The following is a 22,434-nucleotide window of genomic DNA, read 5'->3' as shown; positions in this document are numbered from 1 at the left end:
GGGAACAGACTCTGCACATCAACTGTCTGGAACTTCTAGGGGGCTCCTTTGCCATAAAGAGTCTTTCTCCGCAGAAGACAGACTGTTGCATTTTATTAAGGATGGACAATATCTCAGCAGTGAGATATGTCAACAAGTTAGGAGGGACGAAGTCCAGGATCTTAGCAGAAATTGCCAAGGATTTTTGGCATTACTGTCTGACTCAGCGTCTGGTTGTCCTAGCGGAATATCTCCCGGGAGATCAAAACACAATTGCGGATTGGAATTCCAGGTATCTGACAGATTCCTGCGACTGGAAACTAGATCCAGTGATTTTCTTTCAGATAATCAGGGAGTGGGGCTCTTGCGAAGTGGATCTATTTGCGTCTCGTCTCAACTTCAGTTTCCAAAATGTTTCAGTTGGCGACCAGATACTTTGGCACTGGTGACAGATGCCTTTCTTCAGGATTGGTCTCAGATTCGGGGGTATGCCTTCCCTCCTTTTCTGATGATTGCCAGGGTACTGTCTCAGGTGCAGAGACAGAAAGCAGAGATAATTTTGGTGACACCATTTTGGAGAGCTCAACCTTGGTTCCCAATTGGTCTACAGTTAGCTTGTGCTCCCCCACTTCTCATTCCTCTTCGTCTGGATCTTCTATTGAATCCGAAGGGCCTTAAACATCCACTGATCATATCAGAGAAGTTGACACTGCTGGCCTGGATGATTTCAGATCAAGATGGAATGCCCCAGGCCTTTCGCAACAGGCTGCTGACTTCATTAAACAGGCTTGGGCCTCTAGCATGCATAAAAGATATTCCTCAGCCTGGCGCAGATGGAGTAGTTGGTGTGATGGAAGGGGTATTAATCCCGTGGAGTCACAAGTTGAGCTGATTGTAAATTTTCTTGCAGAATTGGCAGGTTCAGGTTTGGCTTATCAAACAATCAATAATTTCAGATCAGCCATTTCTGCTGGTCATATTCATATAGATGATAAACCTGTTGGTGAACACCCATTAATCTGTAAATTGTTGAGGGGTATCCGTTTAGCTAATCCTCCTCAAACAAAATATTCTGTGTTGTGGGATGTAAACATTATATTGAGATTCTTAGACTCTTGGCCTGTCAATAGATACCTGTCTCGTAAACAGATTTCAGCAAAACTGACCATGTTATTATGCCTGATCTCATATAAGAGGGTATCGGATGTTAAACCGTTGGACTTAGCTTGAAGGGTGTATTCCCCTGAAGGGGTTACCTTCACTATTACCAGAAGGACAAAAACTAATAGCAGGTCATTATCTTATCCAATGTATCCAGACAACTCGAAATTATTAGTTCAATGTTTAAAGGATTATGAAGTGGTGACAGAAGAATTTAGACAAAATGTTAATGGTCAGTTATTAATATCTTTGCGAAAACCTTTCAAACCAGTTCTGTCAGCCATTTTAGCTATATGGATGAGATGGTTAATGAATGAAGCAGGTATAGATACCAACCAATTTGGGGATCATTCTGCTAGAGGGGCTATGGCCTCCAAGACGTATGCTTTAGGATCTCGTCTAGAAGACATTATGAAGACAGCAGATTGGTCTTCGGAGTTTACTTTTCATAAATTTTATCATAAGCCTGTGGTAGATGTTGCTACTGTGATAATGGAACAGCTTTAAACAAGCATAATCGGAGCCTCCGGTCCTGAAATAGAATAGAAAATATTCTAGCTTATGCGCCGAAAATTTTCAATTCTATTAAGGACACGGAGGCGAGGATTATCTCTCCCATTGGAATGTATTGTATTGTAGGCGGGCGTCGCTCGCCTCGCCTACGGACAGTCAAACCTGGCGTATGGCCGACGCCTTCCCCGACTTCCGCCCACGTCGTCAGGGAGACGCGTGGGGGCGGAGACGGCAATCGGCACCCGATTTCCAGGTTGCCGGATCTTTAAAAATGGACGACGCCGCGAGAGGAGGACAGGCGGCGAAATCGGAGCCGGAGGAATTCCCTACAGACCCCAATGAAGGAGAACAGGAGCCGAGAGCGGACTCCAGCAGAGAGGAAACGGCTGGAGCAACGAACCCCAGAGGACACGGAGTAGCCTGCCACGGCCCAGGAGGGTCATGGCTAAACAAGGTACGGGCCCTCTTTAAGGGCACTCACACTAAGGGGAACGAAGGGAAGGGGGAGAGGGAAGGTGGGGAGGGAAGAGAGGGGGAAACCAGGGAAGGACACCCAGGACCCCTCCCACTCACTCTTAGATAAAGGGAAAAAAACCTCCGCCCCTCTGCACAAAACCCTTAGTTATATGCCCTGAAGGAAGAACCCCATAGAAATACTAGAGTTTGTTAACCCCTCACTACTTCCCTCACGACCGCCCCTCTCCCCTCACTAAGCACAGAGACCCATAAACCAAAGGAATATCGTCCCACTTACCTACTGTATCCTCTGTTGTTCTTCCGAGGGAAGCGCGGAACGAGGGGAGGATCCCTGAAATTCACCATCTGAAAGAGAGAAGATTAAAACCCCTTAAGGACCCCGGATCTCCCTCAGAATAGAAGAAGAAAAACAAGAAGGAGGAAAGGAAGGACACTATCCTATTTGTATTCACCCTCTTATAAGAATCTAAAAATAAAACAGGAAAAATCCCTACAAAAGGGTTAAAGATCTGTGTCCGCATTCTCTGTATCCCCGACCATCACCCTACCTCCCTCACAGTGGTGTCAGAAGTGGGATACCAGGGCCCCAACGGGGTACAGAGCCAGCGATAACATGGAGGATAAACCAGGTCTCGAGGATATGATAAAACAACTTGCAGAAGGCCAACGCCACCTCCAGTTAGTGTGGGAAGCACAACAAAGAGAGGCCAAGAAGGACAGAGAGGCCCTGCAGTCCGCTCTAAAAAGTCAGGCGACAATCATGGCCAGTAACCAATTGGTCCATGAGACGGCATTAAAAAAACTGACAGACACCATCGCTGCCAGCAAGGTGCATCCCAATTTACCAAGTTCGGTGCTACAAAAGTATCAGGAGGGGGAAGACCCTGATTCTTTTTTCACGAATTTCGAAAGAGTCGCTTCCTCCGCCCAGTGGCCCGAAGACAGGTGGGGCCAATATGTTGCTCCCCTCCTAGCGGGCACTCTTCAATCTGCTTATCAGGCGGCCAACCCAGGGGGTGTCACCCCATACGCAGAGATAAAGAAAAGTATTTTGGAGCGTGTGGGACATGACACTGAGTATTACAGGGCCAAATTCCGGAAAGTGAAATGGGGGCCCAATGAAGACCCACGGACATATTATTACCGAGTGAAGGACTTGGGGTTAAAATGGCTGGGGCCCATAGGGACTGACCGTGCGGATGTTATTAAAGTAATAATCCTAGAACAGTACTTGGATTCCCTGCCGATTAGCACCCGAAACTGGATAAGGCAACATCCCAGAATAGACACTGAGATGGCCGTCGAGCTGGCATGCGCCTACCACAGATCAGGGGAGGTTAAACATCAGCCAACCCGACCCATGGGGAAATTGCCTATGCCTCCACCTCAATTTCCTCCCAGACGAATAATTGAAGAACCAGGCCCTTCACGAAGCGTGGAAAGAAGTCCCATGCACCAGCCCCAATGCTTTAGTTGTGGGGAGTGGGGTCATATCGCCCGCGGATGTCCAAAAAAACATGAGGGGGTAGAACCGATGGAAATAGGCGTCACTCGGGGAAGAGTCCTATGCCTGGGAAAAAGTGATGTGTCCTTTAAGTACCACCTTAAGCTAAATGGGATTCCGGTCCTGGCCTTGATTGATTCCGGATGCAGTCAGTCGGTGATTCGTCGTAGTATCATACACCCGGCGACAAAGACTACTGACCAGTGGGTCACGATATGCTGTATTCATGGGGACCGGAGTCAGTATCCCCTTGCACGGGTAGAGGTTGGATGGAACACTCACCTAGACCCTCTCTCCGTGGGGCTCATGGATAAATTAATAGAGGAGTGCGTTACTGGAACTGATTATCAGAGATTCAACGAGATTCTTGATCAAACCAGGAAACATAATCCCATAGACGAATGGTGGGGTACAGCCCCTTTTTGGAAGGACTCCATAAGTAGCCCACCCACAAGGAAAAAACTGACCCGGAGAGAAAAGAGAGCAGAGAAACAAAAATTTGCAACCACACAGGAACAAGAAGAAAAAAAGAGACTGGTGGCCAATATAGACACTGCCCCCGTGTCGTTTCGACTGAGTCAACATGAAGACCCCACACTAGTGAACGCCTGGAAAACTGCTAAGGTTACCCCTACTGGGGAGGTAGGACCTTACTTCTTGGTACACAAGGACTTGCTGTATAGAGTACTCACCAACGCGAATAGGGAAAAGAGACAACTCGTGGTCCCCGAGCCTTATAGGAGACAGGTTCTCTTCCTAGCCCATAATCAACCAGGGGGGGTCACTGTGGCCGAGAGAAAACCGAGGAATATTTACTAAGACGGTTTTACTGGCCCGGGGTATATGCACACATCCGGCGATATTGTGCCCAGTGTCCAAAATGTCAGTTGGTAGAGCCAGGAGCCATAAGAAGAGCCCCCTTACGGCCACTACCAATTATTGATACCCCCTTCAAGCGTGTTGGCATGGACCTAGTAGGGCCGCTTCTGCCATCCAGTAAGGGACACACTCACATTCTCGTCTTAGTGGATTATGCAAGCAGATATCCAGAAGCTATTCCACTCACTAGCATCACCACTAGAGCAGTAGCACAAGCCATGATAGCATTCTTTGCCCGAGTGGGGTTTCCTGAAGAACTTCTTACGGACCAGGGAACACCGTTTGTCTCAGGACTAATGAAACAGATATGTAAGTCCCTAGGGGTTCTTCAAATCAGGACATCAGTGTACCACCCACAAACGGATGGTTTAGTGGAGCGATACAATCGTACGATCAAAAGTCTTTTAAGGAAGACAGTAAGCGAAACTGGGAAAGACTGGGATCAAAAACTTCCCTTAGTATTATATGCAATAAGAACGCACGAGCAATCCTCTACTGGGCATAGCCCGTTTGAACTTGTGTTTGGGAGGCAACCTAGGAATCTATTAGATATGGCAGCAGAATTATGGGAGGAGGAGAATAGCGAGGAGCGACCCATCCTAGACTATATACACAAATTAAAGATCCATCTCCAGACAGTGTGGGAGGACGTGAGACAACATTTAGAAAAGGCACAAGACACTCAAAAGTATTACTATGATCGGGGTACTAAACTACGGGTTTTACAACCTGACGATAAGGTATTAATCCTCCGTCCCACCTCAGAGCATAAGTTGATAGCCAAATGGCAAGGGCCATATCGGATAATAAGAGCAGTCACCCTGGTTACCTACTTGGTAGAATTAAACACCCAACACAAACGGAGCCAAATTTATCACATAAATCTATTAAAGAAATGGGAAGACCCAGAAAAGGAAAATCCCCCACCAGCACGGGGATGCCTGATTACCCCGAATCAACCATTAGCGTTAGAACTATGTCGCCTCTCCCATCTAGAACCACAAAAGCTTCCCAGGGTTAATGAGTCCTTGTCAGAGATAGAGACACGACAGATAATGAAACTAATCCAAAATCATGCCCATTTCTTCTCAGAATTGCCGGGAAAAACTTCGTGGGTCCAACATCAAATACGAACTCCCGAGGGAAAAATAGTACGCCAACGTCCTTATCGCATCCCCGAAGTGAGAAAAATCCTTATAGAGGACGAAATAAAAAAAATGTTATCGCTTGGGGTTATTGAGACGTCCACCAGCCCATGGTGCTCTCCTATAGTACTGGTGCCGAAACCGGATGGGTCAGTCCGTTTCTGCATCGACTTCCGAAAACTCAATGAGGTATCACTTTTTGATACCTATCCCATTCCCCGGGTGGACGAAGTGTTAGAAAAAATCGGACAAGCCCGCTTTATGACCACTATTGACTTGACGAAGGGATATTGGCAGATTCCCTTAGCTCCCTCAGACAAAGAGAAAACAGCGTCCGTTGCCCCTTCGGGGTTATATCAATTTACCGTCCTCCCCTTCGGCCTTCATGGTGCCCCGGCCACGTTCCAGCGATTAATGGATCGTCTGTTACGGCCCTTTCATGACTTTACGGCTGCATATCTCGATGACATTGTCATTTTTAGCTCCACCTGGTCAGACCATCTCCTACACCTAGGAAAGGTATTCTGGGCGTTAGCAGAAGCAGGCACTACCGCCAACCCAAATAAATGTGTCATAGGGCAGACCCAGATATCCTATCTTGGTTACGTCATCGGTAAAGGGGTACTGAGTCCACAGAAAGATAAGGTAGCCACCATTAGACAAATACCATTTCCAAAGACTAAGAAAGAACTCCGTTCATTCCTGGGACTGGTAGGTTATTACTGGCGGTTCATACCTTGATACTCGACCATCACAGCCCCTCTGACTGATTTGTTAAAAAAACAGTACCCAAACACCCTTCCCCCTTTTTCCCCCGCGCAACTCAGTGGATTTCGCTGGCTTAAGGAAGCCCTAGCTACGGAACCCATATTAAGATGCCCCGATTTTTCCAGACCTTTCCATCTTTTTGCCGACGCCTCGAATGTCGGACTGGGAGCCGTATTAGCACAGCCAGACGAACAAGGGTATGATCACCCCATTGTATACATCAGCAGGAAGTTATTACCTAGAGAACTCAACTACCCTACCATTGAGAAGGAATGCCTGGCCATAAAATGGGCAATAGAGTGTTTACAATATTACCCCCTGGGCCGTCCGTTCATCCTTTACACAGACCATGCCCCCTTAACATGGTTGTCGTCCCATAAGGATACCAATGCCCGAGTATTACGCTGGTTCCTTGAATTGCAACCCTTTATATTCCAGGTCCGGCACATACCTGGGGCACGACAGTGTCCCGCTGACTTTCTCTCCCGCTGTCCGGATTCCACGGTACTCAACCAGTCCCGTTCATGGGAAGGGGTGTGTAGGCGGGCGTCGCTCGCCTCGCCTACGGACAGTCAAACCTGGCGTATGGCCGACGCCTTCCCCGACTTCCACCCACGTCGTCAGGGAGACGCGTGGGGGCGGAGACGGCAATCGGCACCCGATTTCCGGGTTGCCGGATCTTTAAAAATGGACGACGCCGCGAGAGGAGGACGGGCGGCGAAATCGGAGCCGGAAGAATTCCCTACAGACCCCAACGAAGGCGAACAGGAGCCGAGAGCGGACTCCAGCAGAGAGGAAACGGCTGGAGCAACGAACCCCAGAGGACACGGAGTAGCCTGCCACGGCCCAGGAGGGTCGTGGCTAAACAAGGTACGAAGGGCACTCACACTAAGGGGAACGAAGGGAAGGGGGAGAGGGAAGGTGGGGAGGGAAGAGAAGGGGAAACCAGGGAAGGACACCCAGGACCCCTCCCACTCACTCTTAGATCAAGGGAAAAAACCCTCCGCCCCTCTGCACAAAACCCTTAGTTATATGCACTGAAGGAAGAACCCCATAGAAATACTAGAGTTTGTTAACCCCTCACTACTTCCCTCACGGCCGCCCCTCTCCCCTCACTAAGCACAGAGACCCATAAACCAAAGGAATATCGTCCCACTTACCTACTGTATCCTCTGTTGTTCTTCCGAGGGAAGCGCAGAACGAGGGGAGGACCCCTGAAATTCACCATCTGAAAGAGAGAAGATTAAAACCCCTTAAGGACCCCGGATCTCCCTCAGAATAGAAGAAGAAGAACAAGAAGGAGGAAAGGAAGGACACTATCCTATTTGTATTCACCCTTTTATAAGAATCTAAAAATAAAACAGGAAAAATCCCTACAAAAGGGTTAAAGATCTGTGTCCGCATTCTCTGTATCCCCGACCATCGCCCTACCTCCCTCACATGTATCTTTTACTCAAAAGATTTATGTTACATTGATTGTATTTTGGCAATATATGTTACCCACCCGTGTTATTTATATTAAATTATTTTCAGTATTTTGGACTGTTTTAAGTCAACAAGATATTACCTACCTTTTATTATATTTATAGGTTCTGATCAGAAGACTTCCTGAATTTTCGCTATTCATAGTGATGAAGACTTATCCCAGCGACTCCTTTGGACTTGGGAGTTTTTTCTGCAAAATTGGGCTCCCGTTAAGCCCTGTTGGCCTTACGTTTGAATATTCCAGGATCATTGGTTCTACGCCTCATTCGGTATATGGAAGATTATCTGACTTTGACAAAGAAAGAGGAAGTGACATCTTAGGTCAGGATATTTACGGACAAAGGTTGGAGTTGGTGATTGGTCCATGTGACCATTTAATAAGCATCTTGGGGTGTGTAGTTTTTCGTTTATATGTAATTTGATTGGCTGCTGTTTTGGATCAGTAGAGAGATAGCTTAATCCTCGCCTCCTGCTCCTAATAGAATGAAAAATTTGCTAGCTTTCGCGCCAAGAATTTTCAATTCTATTAAGGACACGGAGGCGAAGATTATGCTTCTCTTTCTTTACTTCTCAAATAATAGCAGCCAATCAAAACACAAACTACATTTCCCATAAAGCAATGCAAACAAATGTCCACCAATCAAAGGTCTTCCACTCCTATTAGAGACTATCAACACCTCAGGACTTCCTCTTTCTTTGCAACACGAACTGGAAGGTACAAACTCCAAAGTCGAACTTGAAAAACGCTTGAGAACATTTAAGCTGAAGAGAACATTTCACCAGCAGAGCAGGCCAGTGAGCTTTCGGAAGCAGTGTGTCCTATTCTCCTTTCTGGTCCGATCCTAGATAAGATAAAAAGAACATAATAATAACGAGAAAAAGGATAAAACACCCAAAAATACCTTTAGCATCAACAAGTATATTTACTTAATCGAAGAATAAATTAGGGAGGGAACAAGACAACACATTTTGACAGAAAACTGCATTAAGTAGAAATGAGTGCTTACACTTTACAATCCTAGGGTGGGATAATCTTCGCTTCCGTATCCTTAATAGAATTGAAAATTCTTGGCGCGAAAGCTAGCAAATTTTTCATTCTATGTCAGGACCGGAGGCTCAGATTATGCTAGTTCAAAGCTGCTTGAAACACACTGGAAGCAAAATCACCCACTGGTTTATAATAAAATTGCTTGAATGTGGAGTCTGACGACCAATCTGCCGACCTCATAATGTCCAACACTGACACACCTAAAGCTACAGCCTTAGAAGCCATGGCGCCCCGAATAGAATGCGCACCAAATACTTGCGTATCAATACCAGCTTGAGCCATGACAAAGCGCAACCATCTAGCAATGGTAGCTGTAGTTACAGGTCTGAAAGGTTTGCACAGAGAAATCAACAATTGACCTGTCAAATTCTGTCTGAGAGATCTAGTCTGTTGTTCATATTCCTTTAGGCAAGCAACAACACATAACTTCCTAGAAAAAGGAAAAGCAGAGTAGTCTATACAGGAGGACATAGTTTTTGTTCTTCTAGAAATGGAAAAAGAGACACCGTCCGGTGTAAACACTCTACCTGCAAGGTCCAGGGCAACTACATCTGAAGAACGTCGACAAGCTGCTAGGCACAGCAGCATAGCTAGTTTCGCTGACAACTGTTTTCTAGAAAGGTCAGAATTCTCCGGCCAACTCTCAAAGAGATGAAGGACCCGATTCACATCCCAAAGGGAAGTATACTTAGAGGCGGGAGGGTTAGAAACCCTGACTCCTCTCAATAACTTAACAACCAAAGGATGCATACCTACCGAAACACCATCCACTTTAACATGGCCAGCCGAAATAGCTGAACGAAAATTATTTACTGACCTGTAAGAGAGTCCATCTTCGGCTTTCTGCGATAAAAAATTCACAACGTGGGCAAGCTCGGCTGCCACGGGATCCAAAGACCGTTCCAGGCACCAACCACTCCATGCTCTCCAAGCAGAGAGGTATCTCTTTCTAGTGGAAGGGGCCCAAGCCCCACTGATAAATTTTCGAGCTGATTGCGAAAGGCCTGGCAAAAACCACTGTTGCCTGAAAGCCTCCAAGAAATCAGCTGCAGCTTCTTGTCCAGAACTAGAGGGTGTCTTTCGCCTTGCGGCCCCAGAAGCATGTCCGGCGACCAAGGCAACAGAAGAGGATAGTCGCACACCAGTGCCAACAGCAGCGGGAACCATGGTTGAGCTCTCCAGAGTGGAGTGATCAAAATCACCTCCGCCTTCTGGCGTTTGATTTGCGACGCCACCCTCGGAATCATGGCAAACGGAGGAAATGCGTAATTGAGGGCACCTGACCAGTCCTGAAGAAAAGCATCCGTTGCCATCGCCAATGGATCCGGCCTCCAACTGAAAAACAGCGGAAGTTGTTTGTTCAGGCGAGAGGCAAAGAGATCCACTCTGCATTGACCCCACAGTTGCTGGGTCAACCGAAACAGCTGAGGCAGAAGCCTCCAGTCGCTGTAGTCCGTGAGATAGAGAGAGTGCCAATCCGCGATCACATTGATCTGACCCGGTAGATATTACGCCTGCACTTGTAGTCGATGTTCCAGACAGTAACGCCAAAAATCTTTGGCTATCTCCGCAAGAAAAGGCGAACGAGTGCCCCCCAGCTTGTTGATATACCTGACTGCCGCCACATTGTCCATTCGAAGAAGAATGGAACACAACACTTTCTTGGGCGATAAGGTCTTTATCGCAAAAGACCCCGCCAGTAACTCCAGGCAGTTGATATGCAACTGAAGTTCCTGCGAAGACCATCCCCCCCTGTCGAGATGTCCCCGCATCTCGCACCCCAGCCCCAAAGGCTGGCATCTGACTCTATCACTGTCTCGGGTTGGGAGCTGAAGATGGCTCTGCCGTTCCATGCGTCGACCTGGGACGGCCACCAGCTGAGTTCCGCACGGACTTCTCCCGTCAAAGGGACTAAGTCCGAATATGACAAACCCCTTTGGAGATGACGTATCTTGAGTCTTTGTAACGCTCTGTAATGGAGGGGACTTGGAAAGATCGCCTGGACCGAGGATGCCAGGAGACCCACAATCCGTGCGATCTTTCGCAGGGACAATGACGTCTTGGACAGAGCCACCTGAAGCTCTTTCTTGATGGCTCGAAGTTTGGACTTGGGAAGAACTAGGAGCGATCTGTCGGAATCTATCTGAAAACCTAAGAATTCTACAGTCTTGGAGGGGACCAGGACCGATTTCTTGTTGTTTATGACAAATCCGAGATCCTGAAGAAGGGTGACAGTCGTGAGACCGTGTTGCCTCAACAGATCTTGGGATTGAGCCATGATCAGGATGTCGTCTAGATAGACGATCAAACGAATCCCTTTCTCCCTCAAAAATGCCACTACTGGCTTGAGCAGTTTGGTAAAACACCAAGGCGCCGACGAAAGCCCGAAGGGCAGGACCAAGTACTCCATCCAAGTACCCCTCCACCTGAACTGGAGGAAACGTCTGTGGGGATGCCAGGTGGGGATCGTCAGATAGGCATCTTTGAGGTCTAGTCGTATCAGCCAGTCTCCCGGCTGAAGGAGGTCTGGTAAAAGATGTAGACCCTCCATCTTGAAATGCCTGTACACTACGAAGGCATAGAAGTCTCGAAGATTTATGACTAAACGGTGGCCTCCTCCCCTTTTCTGAACTAGGAAGATATTGCTGCAGAATCCCGACGGATGGGGATCGCACAGAGCAATGGCTCTTTTCCGGAGCAGCAGCTGAACCTCGGAATCTATGATGTTGGCGTCTTGTCGGGAAAAATGGAGAAGGGGAGGGACCTCATCCTGTCTTGGAGTCTGATAAAACTCCAGACGGAAACCTTGAACGGTTTGCAACACCCATGCATCTTGAGTAACACGAGACCAATTGTGAAGGAAAAATTGAACGCGACCCCCCAACTGGATAAAAGAATCGTCTAGCGCTCTCACCTGTAGAGAAGGTTGATTGGGCGGTGGATCTGGCACTGCCTCGTTGACCGCGACGCCGGGAGAATCGGGAGCGTGAGGGGAAGAAAGCACCTCCTCTGGAATACTACTGGCCTCGGAAGGAGCCACGTTGAGAGCCTTGAAAGGAGGGACGGCCTGACGAGCGGCCCCTACCTCGCCCGGCCCGGCCAAAAACACCAGCATGAAAAACCTTTTTTAGGTTCGCTTGCGCCTTATCCAGGGTTGTAAAAGTAGTTACGTATTTGGCAACATCCTTGACGAACTTATCGCCAAAAAGACGGCCATTAGCCAGGGGCCCTGCATCCGCCGCTGCCAACTCCGTTAATGTTGGATCGATCCTCATGAGGAGGGACTTCCGGCGCTCAGAAGAAATGGCACAGTTCGCATTCCCCAACAAGCAGATTGCCCTCTGAGTCCATTCTGCCAGTGTATGGGAGTCGACAGGCTCGCCAGACTCTTTAGCTCGAAGAGCCATTTCCAAAATTTTTGCCAAAGGACCTGCGAGGTCCAAAAGTTTGTCCTGGCATGAGCGCCAGGCCCTGTCGATCCCTTTTTTGGGGTCCTTGGCGAACTTCTTGAGGAAGGTCAACATGCTGGGGTCTATATCCGGTGTCTCTGCCACCTTATCTGGGATCTCCAGTCTGGGGCACTCAGCCCGCAATCTGTTACGGACCTCTTTGTCGAAACCTTTCCTCAATTTGTCGTGGAGAAAATCAGCTACAGCCTGCACTGGGGCCCAATCTGCAGAACGAGGATGAATAATATCCTCTGGATTAAACTGGAAGGGGTTAGAGGGCGAGGGAGACCTTTCCTTGCCTTGAGAAGAACTGGATTTACGCGCTCTCTTGCGCTTGCGTAAAGTGTCACTGGAATGGGAGGACTTAGAGGAGGATGAGTCCGAATCGGATGAATCTGCCACCTCAAGAAGAGGGCCCTTAGAGGTAGATGGCAAGGAACAATAAACATGGTCCGCGGAAGCTTTGGCCAATGCTGACAGGGCCCCATCATGCGGCCAAGAAAAGACCTGGGGAGTAGTCGCTGCCTCAGGATCTTCCCTCACTTTCTCTTCTGGCAAGGGGGCCAACCCCTGCTTTTTGACAAAAGAGTCGAATTGCTGAGTGAGGGGCTTGAGTGCTGCAAAGACAGCCTGGTTAATGCCCTGCGGTACAGACACCGCCAACGCCCTGCTTACAGATTGTTGCACGGAGGCATTAATCATCTCCGACAAACCTGCACCCAACTGGGGACCGAGGGTGTCCTCAAAACCAAACTCAATCTCCTCCTCCTCAAAGGGCAGCCACTCGGTCATGGTTACACCAAAATGGCAGGTTAACCACACAAGTTCAAGCAGAAACGCTGATATCAGCCGAATAAGGGGGAGCCTAACCCCTCTGTGCAAGAAAAAAACAGAAATGAGGCTCCTCGGCACAGTCGTAGCATAATTATTGCAGCCCCTTCTAAAGGTAGCTAGGGGCGTAAATGAGAGCCAAAGAACTTTCCAAAATAGCGTGCACGCCGCTAGGAATGCAGGGCAAACTCTATTATTGCAGCCCGAGCTAGGCGTGAGGCAGCCGATGACAGACGCGCCAGGAATGCAAAATGCGCGAACCTGACGCTCTGTCAACGGCCAGAGGAGGAGAAATTGACGACGGAATGCATGTAGCCCAACCAGTAGAACTAGTAGGATTGGGCTACATGCACCGTCGCGCTCTCTAGGTCGGGCCACACAAGGGAAAGGCCCGATCCAGCGCAAAGCGCTGATTAGTATATGCAGGGAGAGGAAAAAAATTTATGCGGGAGCGGGAATTCCCGAAACGGGAGGCCGCTCGCCCCGCACCCGCTGACCGGAAAAACGGACCCCTGCCGGGAAGCCCTGAAGGAAGTAAAACCACGGCGCAACCCTAAGCACGAGCGGAGAGTCCCCGAATGGGAGCCCCGCTCCGTACGGCACACCTGAAACAAGGAGATAAGTATGCCAGCAAACAAAGCACACGCGCAGTGAAATGCATAAAAAACGGAGCACTTATCTCAGTGAGGAGCAGCAAAGAAAGAGGAAGTCCTGAGGTGTTGATAGTCTCTAATAGGAGTGGAAGACCTTTGTAAGGAAATGCCTCCTTGGCATGGTTACCCCCTGACTTTTTGCCTTTGCTGATGCTATGTTTTGAATTGAAAGTGTGCTGAGGCCTGCTAACCAGGCCCCAGCACCAGTGTTCTTTCCCTAACCTGTACTTTTGATTCCACAATTGGCACACCCTGGCATCCAGATAAGTCCCTTGTAACTGGTACCTCTGGTACCAAGGGCCCTGATGCCAGGGAAGGTCTCTAAGGGCTGCAGCATGTATTGTGCCACCCTAGAGACCCCTCACCCAGCACAGACACACTGCTTACCAGCTTGTGTGTGCTAGTGAGAACAAAATGAGTAAGTCGACATGGCACTCCCCTCAGGGTGCCATGCCAGCCTCTCACTGCCTATGCAGTATAGGTAAGATACCCCTCTAGCAGGCCTTACAGCCCTAAGGCAGGGTGCACTATACCATAGGTGAGGGTACCAGTGCATGAGCACTGTGCCCCTACAGTGTCTAAGCAAAACCTTAGACATTGTAAGTGCAGGGTAGCCATAAGAGTATATGGTCTGGGAGTCTGTTTTACACGAACTCCACAGCACCATAATGGCTACACTGAAAACTGGGAAGTTTGGTATCAAACTTCTCAGCACAATAAATGCACACTGATGCCAGTGTACATTTTATTGTAAAATACACCACAGAGGGCACCTTAGAGGTTCCCCCTGAAACTTAACCGACTATCTGTGTAGGCTGACTGGTTCCAGCAGCCTGCCACACTAGAGACATGTTGCTGGCCCCATGGGGAGAGTGCCTTTGTCACTCTGAGGCCAGTAACAAAGCCTGCACTGGGTGGAGATGCTAACACCTCCCCCAGGCAGGAGCTGTAACACCTGGCGGTGAGCCTCAAAGGCTCACCCCTTTGTCACAGCACCGCAGGACACTCCAGCTAGTGGAGTTGCCCGCCCCCTCCGGCCCCGGCCCCCACTTTTGGCGGCAAGGCCGGAGAAAATAATGAGAATAACAAGGAGGAGTCACTGGCCAGTCAGGACAGCCCCTAAGGTGTCCTGAGCTGAGGTGACTCTAACTTTTAGAAATCCTCCATCTTGCAGATGGAGGATTCCCCCAATAGGATTAGGGATGTGACCCCCTCCCCTTGGGAGGAGGCACAAAGAGGGTGTACCCACCCTCAGGGCTAGTAGCCATTGGCTACTAACCCCCCAGACCTAAACACGCCCTTAAATTTAGTATTTAAGGGCTTCCCTGAACCTAAGATTTTAGATTCCTGCAACAACAAGAAGAAGGACTGCCTAGCTGAAAACCCCTGCAGAGGAAGACCAGAAGACAACAACTGCCTTGGCTCCAGAAACTCACCGGCCTGTCTCCTGCCTTCCAAAGAACTCTGCTCCAGCGACGCCTTCCAAAGGGACCAGCGACCTCTGAATCCTCTGAGGACTGCCCTGCTTCGACGACGACAAGAAACTCCCGAGGACAGCGGACCTGCTCCAAAAAGACTGCAACTTTATCCAAAGGAGCAGCTTTAAAGAACCCTGCAATCTCCCCGCAAGAAGCGTGAGACTTGCAACACTGCACCCGGCGACCCCGACTCGGCTGGTGGAGAACCAACACCTCAGGGAGGACCCCCGGACTACTCTACGACTGTGAGTACCAAAACCTGTCCCCCCTGAGCCCCCACAGCGCCGCCTGCAGAGGGAATCCCGAGGCTTCCCCTGACCGCGACTCTCTGAAACCTAATCCCGACGCCTGGAAAAGACCCTGCACCCGCAGCCCCCAGGACCTGAAGGACCGGACTTTCACTGCAGAAGTGACCCCCAGGAGTCCCTCTCCCTTGCCCAAGTGGAGGTTTCCCCGAGGAAGCCCCCCCTTGCCTGCCTGCAGCACTGAAGAGATCCCTTGATCTCTCATTGACTTCCATTGCGAACCCGATGCTTGTTCTAACACTGCACCCGGCCGCCCCCGCGCCGCTGAGGGTGAAATTTCTGTGTGGGCTTGTGTCCCCCCCGGTGCCCTACAAAACCCCCCTGGTCTGCCCTCCGAAGACGCGGGTACTTACCTGCTGGCAGACTGGAACCGGGGCACCCCCTTCTCTCCATTGGAGCCTATGCGTTTTGGGCACCACTTTGAACTCTGCAGTTGACCGGCCCTGAGCTGCTGGTGTGGTAACTTTGGGGTTGCTCTGAACCCCCACCGGTGGGCTACCTTGGACCAAGAATTGAACCCTGTAAGTGTCTTACTTACCTGGTAAAACTAACAAAAACTTACCTCCCCCAGGAACTGTGAAAATTGCACTGTGTCCACTTTTAAAATAGCTATTTGTGAATAACTTGAAAAGTATACATGCAATTGAAATGATTCAAAGTTCCTAATGTACTTACCTGCAATACCTTTCAAACAAGATATTACATGTTAAATTTGAACCTGTGGTTCTTAAAATAAACTAAGAAAAGATATTTTTCTATACAAAACCTATTGGCTGGATTTGTCTCTGAGTGTGTGTACCTCATTTATTGTCTATGTGTATGTACAACAAATGCTTAACACTACTCCTTGGATAAGCCTACTGCTCGACCACACTACCACAAAATAGAGCATTAGTATTATCTCTTTTTACCACTATTTTACCTCTAAGGGGAACCCTTGGACTCTGTGCATGCTATTCCTTACTTTGAAATAGCACATACAGAGCCAACTTCCTACATTGGTGGATCAGCGGTGGGGTACAAGACTTTGCATTTGCTGGACTACTCAGCCAATACCTGATCACACGACAAATTCCAAAATTGTCATTAGAAATTGATTTTTGCAATTTGAAAAGTTTTCTAAATTCTTTATAGTCCTGCTAGGGCCTTGTGTTAGTCCCTGTTAGCATTTCTTTTAGAGTTTAAAAGTTTGTAAAAGTTTGAATTAGAACCTAGAACTAGTTTTAGATTCTTAAAAAGTATTCCAACTTTTAGAAGCATAATGTCTAGTGCAGAGATGAATGTGGTGGAACTCGACACCACACCTTACCTCCATCTTAAGATGAGGGAGCTAAGGTCACTCTGTAAAATAAAGAAAATAGTAATGGGCCCCAGACCTTCCAAACTACAGCTCCAGGAGCTGTTGGCAGAGTTTGAAAAGGCCAACCCCTCTGAGGATGGCAACACAGAGGATGAAGATAGTGACTTGGAGGAAAATTCCCCCCTACCAGTCCTATTTAGGGAGAACAGGGCCTCTCAAGCCCTGACTCCACAAATAATAGTCAGAGATGCTGGTTCCCTCACAGGAGGGGCCAACAACTCTGAAATCACTGAGGATAACTCCAGTGAAGAGGACATTCAGTTAGCCAGGATGGCCAAAAGATTGGCTTTGGAAAGACAGATCCTAGCCATAGAAAGGGAAAGACAAGAGATGGGCCTAGGACCCATCAATGGTGGCAGCAACATAAATAGGGTCAGAGATTCTCCTGACATGTTGAAAATCCCTAAAGGGATTGTAACTAAATATGAAGATGGTGATGACATCACCAAATGGTTCACAGCTTTTGAGAGGGCTTGTGTAACCAGAAAAGTGAACAAATCTCACTGGGGTGCTCTCCTTTGGGAAATGTTCACAGGAAAGTGTAGGGATAGACTCCTCACACTCTCTGGAAAAGATGCAGAATCTTATGACCTCATGAAGGGTACCCTGATTGAGGGCTTTGGATTCTCCACTGAGGAGTATAGGATTAGATTCAGGGGGGCTCAAAAATCCTCGAGCCAGACCTGGGTTGACTTTGTAGACTACTCAGTAAAAACACTAGATGGTTGGATTCAAGGCAGTGGTGTAAGTAATTATGATGGGCTGTACAATTTATTTGTGAAAGAACACCTGTTAAGTAATTGTTTCAATGACAAACTGCATCAGCATCTGGTGGACCTAGGACCAATTTCTCCCCAAGAATTGGGAAAGAAAGCGGACCATTGGGTCAAGACTAGGGTGTCCAAAACTTCCACAGGGGGTGACCAAAAGAAAGGGGTCACAAAACCTCCCCAGGGGAAAGGTGGTGAGACAGCCAAAAATAAAAATAGTAAAGAGTCTTCTACAGGCCCCCAAAAACCTGCACAGGAGGGTGGGCCCAGAGCCTCTTCACAAAACAATCCTGGGTACAAGGATAAAAACTTTGATCCCAAAAAGGCCTGGTGTCGAAACTGTAGTCAGTCTGGACACCAAACTGGAGACAAGGCCTGTCCCAAGAAAGATACCACTTCTAACTCCCATCCAGCTAAAACTGGAATGGCCAGTCTCCAAGTGGGATCAACAGTATGCCCAGAGCAAATCAGGTGTCACACTGAAGCTACATTAGTCTCTGAGGGTGGGGTGGATTTAGCCACACTGGCTGCCTGGCCCCCTAACATGCAAAAATACAGGCAGCAGCTCTTAATTAATGGGACAAGTGTAGAGGGCCTGAGGGATACAGGTGCCAGTGTCACCATGGTGACAGAGAAACTGGTTTCCCCTGGCCAATACCTGACTGGACAAACTTATCCAGTCACCAACGCTGACAATCAGACTAAAGTACATCCCATGGCTATGGTAACTTTAGAGTGGGGAGGGGTCAATGGCCTGAAACAGGTGGTGGTCTCCTCAAATATCCCAGTAGACTGTTTGCTTGGAAATGACCTGGAGTCCTCAGCATGGGCTGAGGTAGAACTGAAAACCCATGCAGCCATGCTGGGTATCCCTGAACTGGTGTGTGTCAAGACTAGGGCACAGTGCAAGGCACAGGGTGAAAAAGTAGAGCTGGAGTCTGGAAAAATGGCCCAGCCTACCAAGAGACAAGGAAAGTCAGCTGGGAAACCAGCTGCAACACAACACCAAAAAGAGAACCTCTCTTCTCAGGAAGAAGTTCTGCCCTCTGAGGGAACTGAGCCTATGGAGCTGGAACCTTATCAGGTTGAGCTCTTGGGCCCAGGGGGACCCTCAAGGGAAGAGTTGTGTAAGGGACAAGAAACCTGTCCCTCTCTTGAAGGCCTTAGGCAGCAAGCTGCTGAAGAGTCCAAAGGCAAGAAAAATGGAACACATAGGGTCTATTGGGAAGATGGACTCCTGTACACTGGGGCAAGAGATCCCAAACTTGGTGCCACTAGGAGAGTGGTAGTGCCTCAGGGTTTCAGAGAGTTTATTCTGACCTTAGCCCATGATATTCCCCTTGCTGGGCATTTGGGACAAACCAAGACGTGGGAGAGGTTAGTCAACCACTTCTACTGGCCCAATATGTCCCAGAAGGTTAAGGAGTTTTGCCTCTCCTGCCCCACCTGTCAATCCAGTGGTAAGACAGGTGGGCATCCAAAGGCCCCCATCATTCCACTTCCAGTGGTGGGGGTCCCCTTTGAAAGAGTGGGTGTGGACATAGTTGGTCCACTAGAACCTCCCACAGCCTCAGGAAATATGTACATCCTAGTAGTAGTGGATCATGCTACTAGGTATCCTGAAGCTATTCCCCTTAGGTCGACTACTGCCCCTGCAGTAGCCAAGGCCCTCATTGGTATCTTTACCAGAGTGGGTTTCCCTAAGGAGGTGGTTTCTGACAGAGGTACCAACTTCATGTCAGCTTACCTAAAACACATGTGGAATGAGTGTGGAGTGACTTATAAATTCACTACACCATATCATCCACAAACTAATGGCCTTGTTGAGAGATTCAACAAGACATTAAAGGGCATGATCATGGGGCTCCCAGAAAAACTCAAAAGGAGATGGGATGTCCTCCTGCCATGTCTGCTTTTCGCTTACAGAGAGGTGCCTCAGAAGGGAGTAGGATTCTCACCCTTTGAACTTCTGTTTGGCCACCCTGTAAGGGGACCACTTGCTCTTGTTAAAGAAGGCTGGGAGAGACCTCTTCATGAGCCTAAACAAGACATAGTGGACTATGTACTTGGCCTTCGCTCAAGGATGGCAGAGTACATGGAAAAGGCAAGTAAAAACCTTGAGGCCAGCCAACAACTCCAGAAGTTGTGGTATGACCAAAAGGCTGCACTGGTTGAATTTCAACCAGGGCAGAAAGTCTGGGTTCTGGAGCCTGTGGCTCCCAGGGCACTCCAGGACAAATGGAGTGGCCCTTACCCAGTACTAGAAAGGAAGAGTCAGGTCACCTACCTGGTGGACCTGGGCACAAGCAGGAGCCCCAAGAGGGTGATCCATGTGAACCGCCTTAAGCTCTTCCATGACAGGGCTGATGTAAATCTGTTGATGGTAACAGATGAGGACCAGGAAGCTGAGAGTGAACCTCTCCCTGATCTCCTCTCATCAGACCCTAAAGATGGCTCAGTAGATGGAGTGATCTACTCAGACACCCTCTCTAGCCAACAGCAGTCTGACTGCAGGAAGGTCCTGCAGCAGTTTGCTGAACTCTTTTCCCTAACCCCTGGTCAGACACACCTGTGTACCCATGATGTGGACACAGGAGACAGCATGCCTGTCAAAAACAAAATATTTAGACAGTCTGACCAAGTTAAGGAAAGCATCAAGGTGGAAGTCCACAAGATGCTGGAATTGGGAGTAATTGAGTACTCTGACAGCCCCTGGGCTAGCCCAGTGGTCTTAGTCCCCAAACCTCACACCAAAGAAGGAAAGAGAGAGATGAGGTTTTGTGTGGACTACAGAGGTCTCAACTCTGTCACCAAGACAGATGCTCATCCCATTCCTAGAGCTGATGAGCTAATAGACAAATTAGGGGCTGCCAAATTCTTAAGTACCTTTGACTTAACAGCAGGGTACTGGCAAATCAAAATGGCCCCTGGAGCAAAAGAAAAGACAGCATTCTCCACACCTGATGGGCATTATCAGTTCACTGTTATGCCCTTTGGTTTAAAGAATGCCCCTGCCACCTTCCAAAGGTTGGTGAATCAAGTCCTTGCTGGGCTGGAATCCTTTAGTGCAGCTTATCTTGATGATATTGCTGTCTTCAGCTCCACCTGGCAGGATCACCTGGTCCACCTGAAGAAGGTTTTGAAGGCTCTGCAATCTGCAGGCCTCTCTATCAAGGCATCCAAATGCCAGATAGGGCAGGGAACTGTGGTTTACTTGGGACACCTTGTAGGTGGAGGCCAAGTTCAGCCACTCCAGCCTAAGATCCAGACTATTCTGGACTGGGCAGCTCCAAAAACCCAGACTCAAGTCAGGGCATTCCTTGGCTTGACTGGGTACTACAGGAGGTTTGTGAAGGGATATGGATCCATTGTGACAGCCCTCACAGAACTCACCTCCAAGAAAATGCCCAAGAAAGTAAACTGGACTGTAGAATGCCAACAGGCCTTTGACACCCTGAAACAAGCTATGTGCACAGCACCAGTTCTAAAAGCTCCAGATTACTCCAAGCAGTTCATTGTGCAAACAGATGCCTCTGAACATGGGATAGGGGCAGTGTTGTCCCAAACAAATAATGATGGCCTTGACCAGCCTGTTGCTTTCATTAGCAGGAGGTTACTCCCCAGGGAGCAGCGTTGGAGTGCCATTGAGAGGGAGGCCTTTGCTGTGGTTTGGTCCCTGAAGAAGCTGAGACCATACCTCTTTGGTACTCACTTCCTAGTTCAGACTGACCACAGACCTCTCAGATGGCTGATGCAAATGAAAGGTGAAAATCCAAAACTGTTGAGGTGGTCCATCTCCCTACAGGGAATGGACTTTATAGTGGAACACAGACCTGGGACTGCCCATGCCAATGCAGATGGCCTTTCCAGGTTCTTCCACTTAGAAAATGAAGACTCTCTTGGGAAAGGTTAGTCTCATCCTCTTTCGTTTGGGGGGGGGTTGTGTAAGGAAATGCCTCCTTGGCATGGTTACCCCCTGACTTTTTGCCTTTGCTGATGCTATGTTTTGAATTGAAAGTGTGCTGAGGCCTGCTAACCAGGCCCCAGCACCAGTGTTCTTTCCCTAACCTGTACTTTTGATTCCACAATTGGCACACCCTGACATCCAGATAAGTCCCTTGTAACTGGTACCTCTGGTACCAAGGGCCCTGATGCCAGGGAAGGTCTCTAAGGGCTGCAGCATGTATTGTGCCACCCTAGAGACCCCTCACCCAGCACAGACACACTGCTTACCAGCTTGTGTGTGCTAGTGAGAACAAAATGAGTAAGTCGACATGGCACTCCCCTCAGGGTGCCATGCCAGCCTCTCACTGCCTATGCAGTATAGGTAAGACACCCCTCTAGCAGGCCTTACAGCCCTAAGGCAGGGTGCACTATACCATAGGTGAGGGTACCAGTGCATGAGCACTGTGCCCCTACAGTGTCTAAGCAAAACCTTAGACATTGTAAGTGCAGGGTAGCCATAAGAGTATATGGTCTGGGAGTCTGTTTTACACGAACTCCACAGCACCATAATGGCTACACTGAAAACTGGGAAGTTTGGTATCAAACTTCTCAGCACAATAAATGCACACTGATGCCAGTGTACATTTTATTGTAAAATACACCACAGAGGGCACCTTAGAGGTG

This window comes from Pleurodeles waltl, chromosome 9 (genome assembly GCF_031143425.1).
Source record: "Pleurodeles waltl isolate 20211129_DDA chromosome 9, aPleWal1.hap1.20221129, whole genome shotgun sequence".
In the NCBI taxonomy this organism is placed as follows: Eukaryota; Metazoa; Chordata; class Amphibia; order Caudata; family Salamandridae; genus Pleurodeles; species Pleurodeles waltl.
This window is presented reverse-complemented; position numbering follows the sequence as displayed.